General features: G+C 46.9%; 1 pseudogene; it reads left to right on the forward strand.

Annotated features, from left to right (window-relative positions):
• Positions 1 to 12092: 12092 nt before the first annotated feature.
• Positions 12093 to 14305, forward strand: LOC136157401 (cytochrome c oxidase subunit NDUFA4 pseudogene; annotated as a pseudogene).
• Positions 14306 to 20664: the final 6359 nt, after the last annotated feature.

The following is a 20664-nucleotide window of genomic DNA, read 5'->3' on the forward strand; positions in this document are numbered from 1 at the left end:
GTCTGGCCCTCCTTTCCCTTCTCCGGAGGAAGAAGCAGGGTGACCTCACAGACACCACAGGGTGGGGACCAAGTTACCGCGGGGACCCAGTTGCCACAAAAGTCTCCCCTTTCCCTGCCTCCTGCCCCATCACTGCACAAGAACTGGGGTACTTGTCTTCCACATCCTGTCGCCTTCCTGCTGGGAGACTGCTCCCGGGGACATCAACTCCACCAACTTCTGGTCCGCCCCGCACAGGCAGCCAAGGCAGAACAAAGATGCTGTACCTTCCCACATCCTTCCAAACCCTGAAGGACCAGAGACCTGAGAGATAGACATCTTCGTCCCAGGGCTGCGGGCGACAGGACACTTGAAGGCAGATGGAAGCCTCAGCCGACCAAATCTGAAAGCTCCTACCTAACCCGCATCCATCCCTCTTGCATTTTGCTAAAAGTTTGGTCCCGTCTCAAAGCAGAGAAGTCAGCTGTAACCTTTATTCTCCAATCGAGTGGTGTGTCAGTGGCTTCTGAGAGGAGGGCAGGGGAGAGAAAATGTGCCCACAAAAGGCTTCAGAGGGTCTTAGAGAGAGGTATTCAGAGAAGGAAAGGGGGCACTTTGCTGAGCAAGACCCCTTGGGGGCCACAGGCTGCATGGAAGAGCGGTTTCTAGAAGCCGTGGATCAGAGTCAAAGTCTTAGAATTCTGGGAGAATCCAGAACCTTGATCAGAACCTTTCCTACGATGCTTTCCTGTCTGGGTACCAGCAGGTGCCCCGAGATGCGGCAAGGATGAGGCTCTCACTCCATTTAGACATTTTTTTAAAAGCGCGCCCTCTGGTGGCCGGTGAGTGCAGGGCATAATTGCTGTCTCGCCCCCTTTCTCCGCGACGACCCTTGTGCAGGACACAACTCTCCGTAAAGAGTCCCTGGAAGGTCAGAGGTGACCCCTGCCCAGGACAGGTCCCGTTCGCCCATTTGTCTCCTCTCCCGGGGCGACAGCTGGGGTCCACTTCGAGGAGGGTGCAAAGTCCCTCGGCTCCGTCCGCTGCTCTTAGCCCTCCCCCACCACCCTCTACTGTCCCCCAACACTATAGCCCTGAGGGGAAGCTGGGGTTCAAAAGGGCCTCCTTGAGCTAAGTTTTGAAGGATGGGTGGGAGTTTTCCGGAAGAGGAAGTGTGAGGGGTGGTATGGGCAGAAGGAACAGCATGATTCCAACAATTCCGTCTGGGTGGAGCATAAAGTGCCCTTCTGGAGAAGGAAATGGCAACCCTCTCCACTGTTCTTGCCTGAAAAACCCCACAGACAGAGGAGCCTGGCCGGCTGCAGTCCATGGGGTCGCAAAGAGCCGGGCACACCTGAGCGACTGAGCATGCAAGGAGGGTTTATTTCTTCTTTGGGTGACCATTAGTTTGCATTCAAAAGAATCACAGTGGGGCTTCCCTGGTGGTTCAGGGGCTGAGACTCTGTGCCCCCAATGCAGGGGGCCTGGGTTCAATCCCTAGTCAGGGAACTAGATCCCACATGTCAAAATGAAAGATCCCACATGCTGCAACTAAGACTCAGCTCTAATTAATTAATTTTAAAAAAAGAATCAGTTTACAGTTATTTTAATTTGTATTTGTATTAAGTTATTTTAAAATATGATGGTTATCTTTATTAAACCAGTTGATTTTGTAATAATAAACGTCCACTCTTAAATGCCCACATTTGAATTGATGTTTTCAAACTATGGGGCTGGAGAAGACTCTTTAGAGTCCCTTGGACTGCAAGGGGATCAAAGGAAATCATCCCTGAATATTCATTGGGAGGACTGATGCTGAAGCTGAAGCTCCAATATTTTGGCCACCTGATGGGAAGAGTCGACTCACTGGAAAAGATCCTGATGCTGGGAAACATTGAAGGCAGGAGGAGAAGGGGGCGACAGAGGACAAGATGGGTGGCATCACCATCACTGACTCAATGGAAATGAGTTTGAGCAAGCTCCAGGAGATGGTGAAAGACAGGGAAGCCTGGCGTGCTGCAGTCCGTGGAGTCTCAAAGAGTTGGACATGACTGAGCAACTGAACAACAACAAATCACTAGCCACAGGCATTAATTTTTACAAAAATCCCCCAGTCAATAATGTGTTAAAAAGAAACAACAGGCCCAACATGGAGTCACTTGTGCTAAGCCCCACCAGGACTTAATGTGAGTGAGTGAGCAAGTGAAAGTCTCTCAGTGTCCAACTCTTTGCGATCCCATGGTCTATACAGTCCAGGGAATTCTCCAGGCCAGAATACTGGAGTGGGTAGCCTTTCCCTTCTCCAGGGGATCTTCCCAACCCAGGGATCGAACCCAGGTCTCCCGCATTGCAGGCAGATTCTTTACCAGCTGAGCCACAAGAGAAGCCCAGTTCTTAATATTTATCTTAATTGCAATTTCAACCTCTCCTGGGTGTGGAATTTTAAGCCAATTCATCTGGAGTTTTTGCTTTCCTCTGAGAGAAGGTGACCTGCCTTGAAATAATTCACCCTCTAACTTCCTTGTCCCACCCTCCTGCCTATAAAAGCCTCCCTTTTGTACTGCTGTTCCGCTCCTTGGAGTTCCTCTCTACCTGCTGGGCGGGATGCAGACTGTTCAAGATTATTGAATAAAGCCAATTCGGTCATCAAATGTACAAATAAACTCAATTGAATTTTTTATTAATTTATTTCTTATTGAAGGATAATTGCTTTACAGAATTTTGCTATTTTCTGTCAAACCTCGACATGAATCATCATAAGTATACACATATCCCCTCCCTTTTGAAACTCCCTCCCATCTTCCTCCCCGTACTCAATTGAATTTTGACTTTTAACAGATTTGGTGGCAGTGGTGGGATCCAGGTTGACCTTCTTTTGATGGTGTTCACGGACAATGAGAAAGACAGGTGTGGTGCCGGCAAATCCCTTTTTGACTGCACTGTCTTTTCTCACCATTTCTGAGGCCAGAGGAAATTCATCACAGTTGTGAGCTCTGCTCTCTTTGCATCACGTGCCCGGTCTAATTGGTTTTCTAGTCAGTTCCCCTTTTGTTTGGAAACCCCAGTTCTTGATGCTGTCCCCGGATTTCATGTTGGGAATTGCTGGTGATTTAGTCTGCAGTTTCCCATTTCTTTGAACTCCTTCCCCAAATTCCACATCGGGAAATGCGGTAGCCACTGTAGTTGCCCATTTATTTGGAATCAAGCTGCCATCTTCACTTAGCTGAGGTCTTTGGTTCAAGGCTTTTCCCCCCACTCCAGAGTTCCATGGGAATTCTTGGTGGTTACCAGCTGGAGTCGGACTGGGTCCAACTTGAGCTGGACAGGGTCCAGGAAAAACAACTGCTAACAGGAATCTCAGAAGCCAAAAAGCTGCAAAATCGGTGGGTCCTATGCAAAACACTGGGGATGTCCAAATCAAATCGATTAGGAAGAGAAGTGGTTAGACATCAAAGTCAACTGCTTCCACTCAAGACACCAGATCAAGACTTTATACTTTACATGAAACTCAGGACTTCCCTGGCAGTTCCGTGGTTAGACTGAGCTCCCAGGATAGGGGGTTCAGGTGTGATCCCTGGTTGGGGAATTAAGATCCTGCATGCCACAGAGCTTGGTCAAAAAAACCCCAAAACATGAAACTCTCTCTTTCCCCTCTCCTTTACTCTGGCATTCTCCTGGAAAGATAACGGCATCACTCATATTTCTCAGGCCATTGCTATGGGGGTTAAGCTCTGGAATTTAGAACAATTTTTTATTTCAGGCTAGAAGTTTCTTCCTCCATATGCACTAAAAATCCTGAATGACCCTTGGTTGTGGTGGGGGGGGCGGTGTTTAGTTGCTCAGTCATGTCCAACTCTTTGCAACCCTTTGAACTGTAGCCCACCAGGCTCCTCTGTCCATCGGATTTTTTCATGCAAGAATACTGGAAAAGGTTGCCATTTCCTTCTCCAGGGGATCTTCCTGACCCAGGGATCGAACCCACACCTCCTGCGTCTCGGCATTGCAGACAGATTCTTTACTTGCTAAGCCATCAGGGAAGCACCAAGGAGCCCTGGCTTAGGAGTAAATACAGTGGAAGTGCAATCAGAAACCTCTCCTTAACTCTTAAAACATTGCAGATTCTGTTTCTAAGACACTGGCTACCCAGCAAAGATCCTTAGACTCTCTGGCCAAAGTTGTTCTCAATAACAGCACTATCTTTTAGCTGAGCTGTTCTATGGCCAGCATCACCTACCGGACCTAGAGTTAATATGTGTGGGGAAGCCAAAACTCAGTTACATAAGATCCCTGAGCAAACCATTGGCTTTTAAAGGGCGAGTCCTTCAATGTGGTCTTCCTTTGATTAATTTGATCTTGACTGGTTTGGGTCTTGGAGACCCACGGCTCCCAAGTGCACTCTTAACACTGGGAATTATCCCGCTTGTAGTTAAAATAATATCCCTGGTACATTGCATATTGTCTCCAAAGCTTTAAATGCATATTCACAGCCTCTAATCACCAAGCAAATCTCCTTAAGACCGGACCTCAGAAGAGGGACAAAGCAAATGATTGACTGAAAAATGGTCAACCTGGAGCCGTGAACAGTGACTAGCACACAGATTCAGCAGCAAAGCAGCATCAGCAAAAGCGGTGAGAACTCCAGAGCAGTAGGTGAGTGGTGCTAATGCCTTGAATTTTGATCACATTTCTCAGTTAGGCTGAGAGTCTGATCAAGGTGGAATTGTTGAAAAGAAGCAACAGGCCCAAAATGGAGTCACTTGGGCTAAGCGCCACTGAGACTTACTACCTAACCTGAGGGCATCACTGACTCAATGGACATGAATTTAAGCAAACTCCAGGAGATAGTGGAAGACAGAGGAGCCTGGAGTGCTGCAGTCCATGGGATCACAAAGAGTTGGACATGACTGAGCAACTAAAACACAACAATGATGATAATTTCAGCCTTTCTCAAGAATGGTGTTTTACACCAATCCGTCTGGAATTACTTGGTGAGCACTAGTAAAGTAATCTGCCTACGACTCCCTGACTTCCCCTAAGGGAAGATGACCCTGCCCCACTAGTCCCTTGGACTGCAAGGAGATCAAACCAGTCAGTCCTAAAGGAAATCAACCCTGAATATTCATTGGAAGGACTGATGTTGAAGCTGAAGTTCCAATACTTTGGCCACCTGATGCGAAGAGCTGCCTCATTGGAAAAGACCTTGATGCTGGGCAAGGTTGAAGGCAGGAGGAGAAGGGGACAACAAAGGATGAGATGGTTGAATGGCATCACCGACTCAATAGACATGAGTTTGGTGAACTCTGGGAGTTGGTGATGGACAGGGAAGCCTGTCATGCTGCAGTCCATGGGGTTGCAAGGAGTTGGATACAACTGAGCGACTGAAGTGAACTCGTCCACTGTGTATACTTCCATGTCCCGCCCCCTTCTGTCTATAAAAACCTTCCATTTGGTACAGCTCCTCAGACCATCTTTCTGATTGTTTGATGGGATGCTACCCTACTCATGAGTTGTTGAATAAAGCCAATTAGATCTTCAAATGTGGGCTTCCCTGATGGTTCTGTGGTTAAGAACCCACCTATCAATGTGGGAACCATGGATTTGATCCCTGAGTCGGGAAGATCACCTGGAGAAGGAAATGGCAACCCACTCCAGTAATCTTGCCTGGAGAATCCCGTGGACAGAGGAGCCTGGTGATCTCCAGACCACGGGGTCGGGAAGAGTCAACTGATCACGCATGCACGCACACACTACAGGAAAACCCAAACCAAGTTTTTGGCCAACCCAATATCTGTTGAATTAATAAATGAATGAATGAGTAATGACCTCAGAGATCCCCGCTTGCCAGGCTGGAATGAGCGCAGAGAAGCTGCTGCAGAAGCCCGCCCCACCCCACCTTGGATCCTTCAGCAGGGAGCCCTCCACTCCTTTCTCTTCCCCGCCTAACAGCCAGGCTCAAGGCCATGCATACACGATTGTGCCAAGTGATGTTAGACCACATCGCCCCTTCCTCACAGGAAGGACCTGGGATAAGGCAGCTATTAGTGACCGCTGCATTGTCAAACGCCAGGGGGCGCCATTCCCGGGGCCTGATCCCTCTCCATAGAGAGTCGCCTCCTCAGCCCACGACTCAGGCCTAGAGAGGCAGGAAGCGTCCCCTCCCTCCCAGTCCCCAGGGCTCCCAGGTGCGCTCCCTGAGGGTGCAGGACGGCAGCACGACCGCAAGGGGGCAGCAAACACCTGGGGCGCAGGGGCCCAACACACCTGAGCGCGCTGGGCAAATTGATGGAACGTTTTCTGTGGCTGATTTTGTCCCTTCTCAGCCCGCGACAACAACCTTACGTCATCCCGAGGAGCTCGCCCGGGGCAGGTCCCATCCTGCCTGAGTTGCTGGAGGCGAAACCGTTGAGAAATGTTGGGGACGAATAGTCTTTCTTCCTCGTTCCAACATGAAAACCTCACTTTATTTCAAATCTTCATTTTTTTCCCCCTCAGAAGAACGCAAAATTGATAAATATGCCTTCAAACTTACTGTGACTTGCTTTTTTTTTTTAAACTTTCTAAGGATGGCTTGATTGAAAACGCAAAAATGATCATTAAAAACTGATGAAAGCTGAAGAACCTACCCTGACTAAGGGAAAAGGTTTTTGGAATCAGAAGACAGACTTGCAACTGAACTGACCTCTACCACTTAATCATAAATCTAAGCTCCTGCCCCAGGTCTCTTTATCTGTAAAGCTGGTACATAGTTTATATATAGAATCTGCCAGGTGAGGCCCTGGGGAGGAGCTGATGAAATAATGTCTGTGAAATGCTTTGCCCAGTACCTGGCCACGCACCAATGCTTGGGAGCTCATGAGTGAGTGAAGTCAGCGTCCACAGGTGAGAAGGAATGCAAGGATTTTTTAAAAAAACAAACTACATATTGGTTTCAAACATGTACAAATTTCTACAAAGAAAGCACCCCCTGAGGGCACACATTTTGTTAATTTGTAAACCAATATGTGGAAATATTCCCTGCAATCAAACCACTTTCAAGCAATTCACTTGGAGCCCAAGACTAGATTGTAAAATTTTTAAAAAAGAAAACAACCATATTGAAAAGGGCCATTGCTGCTTTAAAATTAATGCAAAAACCTTATTGTAGACAAGCATGAATGAAAATGGTTTAAAAAGAGTTCTTAAAACCATCCCATTATTGAAAAACATTCATCACCACCCCCCAAAAAAAGTTTGGATAAATGGGGGGAAAAAGCACATCAACGCCTACAACAGATTGTAAAGTCACACTGCATGGTACAAAAAAACAACAATGGAAAATATAATTCTCACCCATTCATTTTATTAATCAATTTATGCAGAACCAATGTGTTTCCCACTCTTGTTTTCTGCCAGCTCTCCTAGACTTCTCTCTGGCATCTTCCCCCACCCACCCACTCCCTATCCTTCTTCAGCAACTCCCCTCCCGACTTGCTCCTTCTGTCCTTCCAAAGGGGGTTTCCCAGGTGACTTAGTGGTAAAGAACCCCCCGGCCAACGCAGCGGACAGGGGAGACGTGGGTCCGTTTCCTGGGTCAGGAAGATTCCCTGGAGAAGGGCAAGACAACGCACTCCAGTCTTCTTGCTGAGAAAATCCCAAGGATAGAGGAGCCTGGCGGGCTCCAGTCCATAGGGTGGGAAAGGGTCAGACATGATGAAGAGACTAAACACACTCATCAAAGGATGAGTGTTAGGGTGTTTCCATTTCTACTGTGAGTAACACTGCAGTGAACTTGGGAGTATAGATGGGTCTCTTTACAATCCTGATTCCAATTCCCTTGCAGCTGTACCCAGAAGTGGGATTGCTGGACCCTAAGAGAGTTCTAAGTTTAATTTTCTGAGGAACCTCCATCCTGTGTTCCAGAATGGCTGTGCTAATTTACATTCCCACATGTGAGATGCGACCACATGGATGGGGCCGGAGGACACTTCTCTAAGAGAAATAAGCAAGACACAGAAAGATACCGCATGACCTCAGTTCATGTAGAATCTGACAAAGCTGAATTCTAACAAAGCTGAAACATAAAGTACAAAGATGGTGACCAGAGGCTGGGGTTGGAGGAAATGACAACCTACTCCAGTATCAAAGGGTCCAAAGTCTCAGCAATACAAGATGAGTAAGGTTTAAAGATCTAACCCTCAGCATGGAGATGACAGCTGACAATGCTGCATTGCGTACTTGAAACTTGCTAAGGGGCTAGGTTTAATTACATCTTCTCAACACACGCTAACTGTAGAGGTGACAGAAATGTCGTTTAGCTGGATTGTGGTGATCGTTTCACAATATATATGTATACCAAAACATCAAACTGTAAACATTAAGTGTATACAATTTAGGGAGTTCCCTGGTGGCCTAGTGGTTAGGACTGGGTACTTTCACTGCCATGGCCCAGGGTTCAGTCCCTGCTGAACTGAGATCCTGCAAGCCGTGCGATGCAGCAAAAAGAAAAGAATAAAAATACAATTTTTATTAAAAGAAAGAAAAATGTTCCTCACTGCGCCTTCACTTGATCATTTAAACCATATTTTGAAAGAAGTTATGCAGCCACCAGGCTGGACATACAGCTTCTGCCCATACCTCCCCCACTGCCCTGGCCACTGCCTTGGCCCAAGTCACCGATAAACTTTTTGTTGCTGGATCTGGTGTAGAGAGAGCTGGAGCAAAGCCAAAAGGTAGTGACAGCCTGGAAGAAATGTGTTGCAACCCATGAAACAGTCCAAGGACAAGTAGTCAGAATACATAGAATATCTAAGGAACGCCTACACATCAGTAAGATAAAATCAAGTGACTCAGTAGAACACCTAGGCAAAGGCAGGTCACAGGAGAAAAAAAAAATCAAAAAGCCAAGAATGTAGGAAAAGATGTTTGACTTCCTTAGTAAGTGAGGGAAATGCAAAATTAAGACCACAATAAATACTATCTCATAACTCATTTGCAAAAACAAAGAAAGTCTAATGCTACACCAAGGATGGGTGAGTTCACGGGGCTACCAGAGCATCGAACCCTGCCCATCTCTGACCCCACAGTTCTCTGTTGGTTTTCCAGACTCCAAGAGTGGTGAGAAGGGTCCTGTACAAAACCACCCATTACTCAGACATGGGAAACTGAAATGTGAAGTTACCAAAACAGTAATTACCCTTACTGCACCTTTGTTTTCTCTCTCCTATTTCACAACCGATTGGATTGTTTTTACCACCCCCTCAAGGGTTGCACACCCCAGCCTGAAAGGCACGCCTTCCAGAAGCATTCATCTGTGAATGAAAAAACATGTGCGAGACTGCATGTGGCAGCATTTTTTCCATCACTAGGAAAATGAATAAATATGCTGGGTATATCGGGCTCAGGGATGACTCAGCAGCGGTTAAAATGAATGATCTATATGCGTCAGCATGGACAGGTCTGAAAAACATAGTGTCACGTGAGAGGGGAAAGTTACAGAGTAACAGCTGTGAAATGATAGCGTGTGTATAATTTTTTCAAACCCATTAAGCAGTATTATATGCCATTCTGGACACAAGTATAGTGAAAATATTTTTTAAAAAAACAAGACCTAGGGACTTCCCTGGTGGTCCAGGGGCTAAGCTCCATGCTTCTAAGGCCTTGGAAACACGGAGCTCAGGTTCAATCCCTGGTCAGAGAACCAGGATCCCACATGCTGCATGTTCTGGCCAAAGAAAGACCTAGACGGTCCCTGCCCATTCATGATGGTAGCTGGTTCCTTAGAGCAGCAGATGGAGGAGGGTGAGACTCAGAGAGAACTTCAGCTTCACCTGCAATGCATCCTGCTTTTTCTATTTTCAAATATTCAGAAGTCATAATGACAAAGCACTAACATCTGTGCACTCCAAATGATGGATATCTTGAGGTTGAGAACAAGCCAGACAAGCAAAGATCTGAAAGAAGAGTGATCCAGGCCAAAAAAAAAAAACCAAAAAACAACAACACACACAGCAATGCAAAGTCTCTGAGGTCACTGTACCATGTTTCAGGATCAGCTGAGGCCAGGATGCCAGAGTGAGGAAGAAAAAGGTTAAAGATGAGGTTGGTAAGGAATCTGATTTGAGGTTAAGCAAGAGGGGAAATTCACCAAACTTATACTGTAAAGACATCATTCTGGTTGGGCATATTTTATCAACGATTGAAACTGAGTGGTAAACACAGAGGTTATTGTCTTAATCTCTCCTTTTGTCTGTGTTTGAAATTTCCCATAAGAAGTTAAAAATGATAATATGACCTCTGGCTGCTATGAAGGAAACGGACTGGGTATGAGGATAGTTTAGAGGTCACCAAAGGGGCCTGGGGAGAGTGGAAGGGGCCGGGGAGGCATGGAACAGACACAGACCGAATGTGGGATGAGAGAAAATTTGGGCTGAGTCTTTGCAGGCCTAGTGGTTCCGGCGTCTGTGAAGATGGGAGGGGTTTGGGAGGAGGAGGCCCAGGAGAGGCCGGTGGCCTCCCAGGGGAGATGTCCAGCACACAAGTCCAGAGTTCAGGGAAGAGTCAGAGCCAGTCACCCATTTGAGGGTCACTGGGGTCTTCCCAGGTGGTGCTAGTGGTAAAGAACCCGCCCGCCAATGCAGGAGACACAAGAGCTGTGGGTTCGATCCCGGGGTCGGGAAGATCCCTGGAGGAGGGCATGGCGACCCCCTCCAACATTCCTGCTTGGAGAACTCTATGAACAGAAGCGCCTGGCAGGCTGCAGTCCATGAGGTCGCAAATAGTTGGAAAACAATTGAGGAGACTTAGCACACACGCACGGTGTATAAATAGCGTTTAAACCCCCGAGACTGGATGAAAGAGACCACCTAGGATGTGGGTGTTGATGGAGGAGAAAGAGGGCCCAGGACAAGCCCGGGGGAGCCCTCCTATTACAGGTGGATGAGGGGAGAGGAGGAGGAGGCAGGAAAGGAGACCAGAAGAAGCAGCTTTTCGGGAAGGAGAACGCCCCAGAGAAGGAATGTTCCTCTCCCCTCATTCTCCAGGCTCTACAACCTATAATCCCCACGGCAGCCCCTGACGCTGCTCAGATTCCAGCTCTTGCGTAAATAATAGCAACAGCCTGGGACCTTGCAGTCACCGGGTCCACTCTCACTATCTTTATTTTTGACTGAACCAGGTCTTAGTTGAGGCATGCAAGATCTTTGCTCGCTGCATGGGAACTCGTAGTTTCGGCTTGGGCACGTAGGATCTGGTTCCCTGACCAGGGATCAAACTCGGGGACTCCTGCCTTGGGAGCACAGAGTCTTCGCCATTGGACCACCAGGGAAGTCCCCACTCCCACCATCTTTGTCAAATGCAGATCTGATCTGACGCTGTAACTCCCTGCAGCTCATTCAAGGTTAGAAACCAAGTCGGCAGCCTGGTAACCGCACTCACCTGGGCCTGGGTTCTGCATGTGGCAACTGCTCCACCCACAAATGCTCCCACATCAAGGAGGGGGCCCTGCAGCTTGGACTAACAGCCGTTCCCCCTTCCTCCCCCCTGGAGACCCTGCTTGCCTCCCACACCCCAACCTGGAAGTACCAGACCTTGCTTTCCCGGTCTCTGGGGTTTCTGGGAAAACATCTTCCCCCAAAGGACAAGAGAGAGACCAGGAGACAAGGCCATCTGCAGCCCACCTTGGGGTTTTGTCTGTGAGGACACAGGACTGCCTGAGCTGATGTCACTGTCTTGGGACCAGAAGGGGCTCCCAGAGCAAAGGCATAGGACAAACCAGCAAACCAGAGAATGGACTTTGAGTCCTGGGAGAAATCAGCTGTGCTTTGGTTTTGCTAACCACTAGACTTCCTGTCAGAGGAAAGAGCAAACTACTGCTTAGGCCACCTCCCGTGGGTTTGTGGTTTTGACAGTTGCATTCAGAAACATCCCAGCTGGAGTTGGGAATTGACTGCTGGCAGGGTTGGGGCTTCTGTTTGGATGGGGAGCACAGTCTTAAGTTAACTGTGGTGATGCTTATGTAGATTTAAATAGACTAGAAACCAGCCAACTGGCGGTGTGTGAATTTTACCAATAAAATTGATGAGAAAGCAAAAAAAATGTACCATCCCAACTGACCTCCATATGTTCACGCATCACGCATGCGCACACCCAGCCTCAAATGCCTGACCCCCGAAAAGTAGTGCCTTCCCCCCTAGAGCTCATCTCCAGGTCTTGCTTCATCATGCCCTCACCCTGGTCCACTCCCTCTAGCTACAGATGACTCTGGCCTCTCTCCTGCTCCACCAGCATCCCCTGACCTGTGGCTTGTACATCTGAGATCCGAGGATAGCTTTGAAAGATGAGCAGCTGCTATCACTGAGGCAGGAGCTCCGTGGACCCCAGGCTGGTCAGCCATGCCCTGCGGACAGATGATCCAAGATAGCAGGAGCCAGAGAGGAGCCAAGCCTTGCCCAGATAAGACACAGAGACCACATATTTCTCATTCTCGAGGTCAAGGAGACCTTCCTAACTACACATGCGCAGAAAGGCTTCTTGAAGGTCAAAAAGGGAGGGGGCACCACTTCATAGTAAGTGATGTCAACCTACCCATAAGGCTCTTTTTCGCTAGAATTCATCTTGACTAAGAGATGTGCATGCACAGATGGAAGGACCCTGAGATATACACCAAATACAGCCTCAGAACCTGGCAAAGCAAAATGATCTGCCAAGGGAAACTCAGAAGAAATGCCCCCCACCCCCGAAAGTGATTCAGGCGGAATTTGAGTCAGTCCTAATGAGGTGGATGAACCTAGAGCCTTTATACAGAGTGAAGTAAGTCAGGAAGAGAAAGACAAATATCCTATACTAGCGCATATATATGGAATCTAGAAAGATGGGACTGATGAACCTGTCGGCAGAGCAGTAATGGACACACGGACATAAAGAACAGGCTTAGGAGGCAGTTCTAAAGCTGGGAGGCAGGGAGGAGAGGGTGGGATGTATGGAGACAGTACCATGGAAACACACATTACCATACGTAAAATAGAGAGCCAGGGAGAATTTGCTGGATGACTCAGGGAACCCAAACCAGGGCCCAGGGCTCAGTCCCCGCCTAGAGGGGTGGGATGGGGAGAGAGACGGGAGGGAGGTTCAAGCGGGAGGGGACATGGGTAAACCTATGGTTGATTCATGTTGATGTTGAAACCAACACAATACTGTAAGGCAATTATCTTCCAATTAAAAATATTAAAAAAAAAAAATGATTCAGGTAGAAACTTTAATCCCTGGCCTTGCGGGTTAGATTTTTTTCTCCGTTTGGACTCGAGGCCTCTTTCGCAACCCTGCTCTGCCAGATCGTTGGTCAGGCCAAGAAGCATCCTAGCTTGATCCCCTTCTTCATATTTATTGTAGCAGGAGGTACTGCAGCATCACTGTATATCTTGCACCTGGCCTTGTTCAATCCTGATGTCAGTTAGGACAGGAAGAACAATCCAGAAACCTAAAACAAACTGGAACCCTGGTCCGTCTAGTCAAAGCTATGGTTTTTCCAGTAGTCATGTACACATGTTGCGAGTTGGACCATAAAGAAGGCTGAAGTGAAAGTTGCTCAGTCGTGTCTGACTCTTTGCGAACCCATGAATTATAGAGTCCATAGAATTCTCCAGGCCAGAATACTGGAGTGGGTATCCGTTCTCTTCTCCAGGGAGTCTTCCCAACCCATGGATCAAACTCAGGTTTCCCGCATTGCAGGCAGATTCTTTACCAGCTGAGCCACAAGTGAAGCCCAAGAATACTGGAGTGGGTAGCCTATCCCTTCTCCAGTGGATCTTCCCAACCCAGGAATTGAACCTGCATTTCAGGTGGATTCTTTACCAACTAAACTCTTAGGGAAGCCCAAAGAAGGCTGAGCGCTGAAGAATCAATGCTTTCAAATTGTGGTGTTGGAGAAGACTCTTGAGAGTCCCTTGGTCAGCAAGGAGATCAAATCAGTTCATTCTAAAGGAAATCAACCCTGAATATTCATTGGAAGGACTGATGCTGAAGCTGAAGCTTCAATACTTTGGCCACCTGATGCGAAGGACCGACTCATTGGTCCGACTCTGATGCTGGGAGAGATTGAGAGCAGGAGGAGAAGGGGACAACAGAGGATGAGATGGTTGGATGGCATCTCCAACTCGGTAGACATGAGTTTGTGCAAACTCCAGGAGTTGGTGAAGGACAGGGAAGCTTGGTGAGCTGCAGTCCATGGGGTCACAAAGAGTCGGACACGACTGTGCGCCTAAACAACTGGAACAAGCTGGGTTCTGACGGTCAGTACAAGTCCTACTCTGTGGATGCGGATTATAGCAAACTGAAGAAAGAGGACTTCTAAATGAAACGTTTCACTATAAAGCTGCTCAGAATGAAGGTCTTCCAGGAGTCATCTGCACAATTTTCCACTTAACCAGGAAATATTTCCCCTCTAAATGCATGAAATCATGTTGGTGTACTGTGATGTGGTTTACACTAATTAATAGATAGTCTGAAACTTTAAAAAAAAAAAAAGTGAGTCAAACTATCATGAGGAAACAACTCTCTAACACCCGTGTGTCTATCCACACGCACCCTTTCTCCTCCTAATAAACACTTTAGTTGTTTCACTACTTTCCATTTCTATGTGGGAATTCGTTTCTACACATCCGATGGGCATTGTCATGACCACCTGGCCACCAGGCCAGGATTCAGCGCTCTCACTGCCGCCATGGGATTTCGGTCTCTGGCTAGGAACCAGAAATCCTGCCTCAAGCCGCTACGGGCCGAGGCCACCAGAGATCGTTACTACCCCCTCCTCACCCCCAAACTGTTTTTCTGTTACCTGACCCTTTTCTCCAGTGGTGTCCATGGCCCCGGGAAAGATCGTTTTGGGCAAAGGCTCTAGAAACTTGAGATGGAACGATCAAAGGAGACAAAAATGTGTTGTCAGAGAAAAGGCCTCCCTGCCCAAGGCTAAACAGGGGAAGGAATAGAGTGGGTTATGGGGAGAGAAGTCCGTAAGGCCTGGGGTCCATGCCTGGGTGGGGAGGGAGCAGAGTGGTGTCCAGAGACCACCAGCTGCACCCCCTACAGTGTTTCCCATGGCAAGTCTCTTGTTCCAGCAGGAGTCTTAGATACAGGTACCCACAAACTGCAGGACACCACTGAGGGGCTACAAGGGCAGATGGGACAAACAGCCCCCACCAGGGACCCTCCCCCCCAACCAGGGCTTCTCCTAGAACAACCCAAAGCCACCCTCTGGTGGTCCAACCAAGCTGCCTTTATCGGAGCCATCCACCTTACGTGAAGGGTCGCTCCCCACAATGACATTCCATCATAGCGCCCACCCACCCCCAGTCAAAAGTGGTCCTGGATGTGCAGGCGGTGGGTGAGCAGATCCGGGACAGGAGAGGACACCCCACCCTCACCACCAACCACCAGAACAGGGCGGAGTGGGGGCTACGTCTGACTCATCTCTGTGACTGCCTCCAGTGCCCTGCCCAGGACCTGGCAGACAGAAGGTGCACAATAAATATTTATGGGCCTAAATGGCACGTGAGGCTGCAGAGATGGGGCCCAGGTGTCACCTGGTTGGTCTAGCCGCTATCTCCGCCCCACCTCCCCCCCACACGCAGTGATGATTCAGGGGTGGTCATGTGGCCCATTCTGGCCAATAGGATGATGCAGAAGTCATGGGGTGGGGTTTCTAGGAAAGCTTTTGTGACAGAATAAACTCAGCTGGCCTAACTTTGTGCCCTTTCCCCTTTGTCCTGTTGGGAGGTGCAGCTGCTGCAACAGAGATGAGGACAAAGGCCTCCATACAAAAGGAGGCAGAGAGAGAAGGGGACAAAAACCAGGGCCCCTGACGGTGTGACTGAGCCCCAGACCACGCTTTTCAGTCTTAGCTTCCTGTCTGAGACCTGTAAATCCCCCTCTCTCTAAGCCACAAGTACACAAGTGAAGTGAAGGGAAATGAAAGTCGCTCAGTCGTGTCCGACTATTTGCGGACCCATGGACAGGAGTCCGTGGAATTCTCCAGGCCAGAATACTAGAGCGGGTAGCCGTACCCTTCTCCAGGGGATCATCTCAACCCAGGGGTCGAACCCAGGTCTCCCGCATTGCAGGCGGACTCTTTACCAGCTGAGCCACCCAGGGGTCTATTATTTGCAGCAGGTTCACATGTTCTCGGTACAGCTCTAGGCTAAGATAGGTTAGGGCTGGGATCTTGGCTAATGTCAGTGAAAGTAAAAGTGCTAGTCACTCAGTTGTGTCCGACTCTTTGTGACCCCATGGACTGTAGCCCAGCAGGCTCCTTTGTCCATGGAATTCTCCAGGCAAGAATATTGGAGTGGGTTGCCATTTCCTTCTTCAGGGGATCTTCCCCACTCAGGGATTGAACCCGGGTCTTCTGCATTGGGGGCAGTCTCTTTACTGACTGAGCCCTGAGGGAAGACTGGTGTCAGGGTGTTACCAAACCAAACTTGGATTTGCTGGCCCACATGAAGCAAAGCCAAGGTACTGACACAGGGCTGTGGTGAAGGAAAGTATAGCATTTATTGCAGAGCCCACCAAGAATGGGTGGCTTGTGCTCGAAAGACCCAGACTCCCTGATAGCTTTCGGGGAAGGGTCCTTAATGACTTTCTTCTGATTGGCTGGTGAGGTGGTGTTCCAGGAATGTCATCAAGCTCCATCCTGAACCTCCCCGTTTCCAACTGACCGATCTGCAATCTACCTTTTGGCCTCAGCATGGAGTCACCATCCTCCACCTGGGTGGGGGCCTTAGTTCCTGCAAAACAGCTCCAAGATACGTGCCAGATGGTTACGTATGTCCCTTAAAGAGGAACTAGGACTCTGTCTTATAGCTGAATTATTGTCATTATTTTCCCGCTTAACTGCTTTTCCTTTGTTTCACGTTCCGTCATTTCCCTAGTTAGTAATGCTTGTGCCTGCTCTTTGGAACTCAGGGCAGTCCTAGGAGACTAAAGCCATTTTCTATAAACAGGAACCTGGCAACACAGAGAGGCTTTTGTACTCAGGAGTGTTTCATTCCCTGCTTTTCTTTGATACTCCTCAATCCTGAGGGGAATGGGTGTGAGACAAGAAAGAGAACAACGTTTTGGATAGAGGTTAATCATAAACTTGGCAGGGGAACTCTGTTTCAGGGGAGGAAGAAATTTTCCTCTACCCTTCTAGGTTCTCCTGGCTGACCTAAGATTTATATTGACTTGAGATTAACAAGAGAAAATCAAACAGAAGTTTAGTGACATGTAATGGTGGCTCCAGTGGTAAAGACTCTGCCTCCCAAGGCAGGAGACGTGAGTTCGATCCCTGGGTGGGGAGGGTCCCCTAGAGAAGGAAATGGCAACCCACTCCAGTTTTCTTGCCTGGGAAATCCCATGGACAGAGGAGACTGGCGGGCTACAGTTCATGGGGTAGCAAAGAGTTGGACAGTTGGACGTGACTGAGTGACTAAACAACAACAATATTCATGGAAGAGACCCCAGGAAAACTGAATAACTCAACGAATTGGTTGAAACACTCACTTTAACTACCATCGTCAGCTAAAGATAAAGGAGGATGTTGGGGTAGGGGTCTGGAAGGAGGCAGGACTTTCTTGGTGGTCCAGTGATTAAGAATCTGCTTCCCAATGCAGAGGACTTGGGTTGGATCCCTGGTTGGGAAATGAAAATCTCGAATGCAGAGGGGCAATTAAGCCTATGAGCCACAACTGGACAGCCCGTGCACCACAACAAAAAATCTACATAAAGGGTGTGCTACATAAAGATCCCAACACAGCCAAATAAATAAACAAGCATTTTAAGAAAAAAGGAAGAAGGCCACTGATAGCACAGAAAAGTACAAGTTTGGTAAACAAATGTTTGCTGGGCCGAGCAGAGACAATGGGCAGAGAGGATTCTGATCTCTAGGCGCTTCCTGGAATTTCCCCCCACCACACCTAGCTCACATTCTTTGCAGATATCTATGGTGATAGCTCTATCTAAATATTTTAGGCAGGTAGAGGGAAGGTCAAAGTTTCTTTCTTTTTTTTTTTGCTACGTCAAGAGGCATGTGAGATCTTAGTTTCCCAACACAGATCAAATCTGTGTCCCTGCTGTGGAAGCATGATGTCTCAACCACTGGACCACCAGAACAGTCCCCAAGTTTCATTCTGAGTCTTAATAAAACTATGCTCCTCAGATTGGGGTTTAAATCCACATCCCAGGACTCAAACTCAGCCAGAAACCATTGTCTTTTAGTTGAGTTCACACTCCTGGTCTCAGGACCTAATAAAGCTCAGGTTCTTTATGTCTAATTGCAGAAAGAATTCAGGGAGAGACAAAGTGATAGGTAAGAAGTGAATTTATTGGGTTGACCAAAAAGTACCTTCTGTTTTTTAAATAAAAATAAATGACATATTTTTTGTTTTCACCAAGAGCTTTATTGAACCATTTTGTTCCACTACCTTCTGCCATTTTTCAGGCAACTGCATCATTTCATCTTCCCAAAACTTTTTTATCTTTTTGAGCAAAAAAGCTGTTCCAGGTTACTCTTACAGTCTTCCAGGGTATTGAAATTTTTTCCATTAACAGAATTTTGTAGGGACTTCCCTAGTGGTCCAGTGGTTAAGACTTTGCCTTCCAGTGTAGGGGCTGTGGGTTCAATCCCTGGCTGAGGAGCTAAGATCCTACATGTCTCATGACCAAAAAAAAAAAAAAAAAACACACACAATATTGTAACAAATTCAATAAAGACTTAAAAAATTTTTTAAGATAATTTTGTAAAGACTAAAATAAATGGACATCCAAAGGTGCAATGTTTGGCAACTACAGCAGTTGAATCAGAACTTACCAGCCAAAATGTAATGGTTTTTGCCTGGTCATCAAAGAAACATGGGGTCTTGCCTTATCCTAATGGAAGATTATGTTTTCTATTGAATAACTCTGGATGTTTTTCACTGAGTACTGCTTTCAATCGGTCTGAGACCAGTACTTGTTGAAAGTAATCGCTTGATTTTTCCAGAAGGAGCTCCCTTCCACTCCCAACATATATACAACATCCCCTTCTTTGAATGAAGACTGGGCTTTGGTATGGTTGGTGGTGGTTCATTTCACTTGCTCCACAATCTCTTCCATCCACATTATTATACAGTATCCACTTTTCATTGTCCATCATAATTTGCTTTAAAAACAGGAGGTTTTCATTATGTTTCAGTAGAGAATCACATGTGGAAATATGGTCAAGAAAGTATTTTTCTTTCAAGTAACTTATGTGGAACCCAAACATCTAGGTGATTAACATAACCAAGCTGGTACAAATGATTTTCAAAGCTTAATTTGGATATTTTGAGTATGTTGGCTATCTCCCATATGGTATAATGTTGATTGTTCTCAATATCTCAACTGATTGCTATTAACTTAAACCAGTCTACCTGACTGTAGAGCATCACCCAGCAGAAAAAAAAAAATCTCTTAACACGAAACTTCACCATCACTTTTGACACGTTTGATTGGTCACAACATCTTCCCCCTACACTGTATAAATCTTTTTTTTTTTTTTTTGCATTTCAATTGTATTTTTACACTTCTTGAAATAAAAAAGCATTATATGAAGAAAATGTGACTTTTTTCTTCCATCTTCAATATTAAAATGGCTACACAAAAATTCACCAATTTTGATGTTTTTTAATACACACTGATACAGCAGCTGTCACAGTCTAACAAAACTGCTTCGTATGACGTTAAAGACAACTAAGCACTATTCCGGAAAAAAATGAACAAACCTTCTGGCCAACCCGACATTTAGAGAGAAACACACTCCACAGAATGTTCGCCATTTCAGAAGGCAAGAGGCCCTGACACATGGGGTGGTTAGTTTTTATGGGCTAGGTAACTTCATAGGCTAAACAGTGGGAAGATTATTCCAACTATTTGGATAAGGGGAGGAGATTTCCAGGAATCGGGCCACTGTCCATTTTTGGCCTTTTACGGTCAGCCTCAGACCTGTCATCTCACTGATGGGTGTGTCATATAGTGTATGCTAATGGATTACACAATTCATTGTGGGTTCATGTCCCATCTGAAGCACAGCTGGGTTCAAATCCCCTGTGAGGCACGACTGGGTTTGAGGATGAGGTGATTGGATGGCATCACCGACTCAATGGACATGAGTTGGAGCAAACTCCGGGAGATGGTGAAGGATAGGAAAACCTGGTGTGCTGGAGTCTATGGGGTCACAAAGAGTTGGACACAACTGAGCAATTGAACAACAACAATGAATTACAATGAGCGTGGAATGAGCCTCAAGGTCTGCTGGAAGTTGAATCTTCTGCCACCTTAGACCTAGTGGGTTCTAACCAGTTTGTCATACCCTCAACTGCTATGTCATTCTTTTAAAAGTTGTGCCCTGCCCCCTTTCCCTTCTGTTTCATTAGGGAATGACAAATACCATACAACATCACTTGTATGTGGAATCTAAAATATGACATCAATGAACTTATCTACAAAACAGAAATAGACATGCAGAACGGACTTGTGGTTGCCAAGGCAGAGGTTGGTATTTGCAGATGCAATCTGTTCTATATAGAATGGATAAACAACAAGGTCTTACTGTATAGCACAGGGAACTATATTCAATATCCTTTGGTGAACTATAATGAAAAAGCATATGAAAAAGAGCATATGTATATTATTATTGTTTAGTCACTAAGTCGTGTCCAA

Source organism: Muntiacus reevesi, chromosome 2, assembly GCF_963930625.1.
Source record: "Muntiacus reevesi chromosome 2, mMunRee1.1, whole genome shotgun sequence".
Lineage (NCBI taxonomy): Eukaryota > Metazoa > Chordata > Mammalia > Artiodactyla > Cervidae > Muntiacus > Muntiacus reevesi.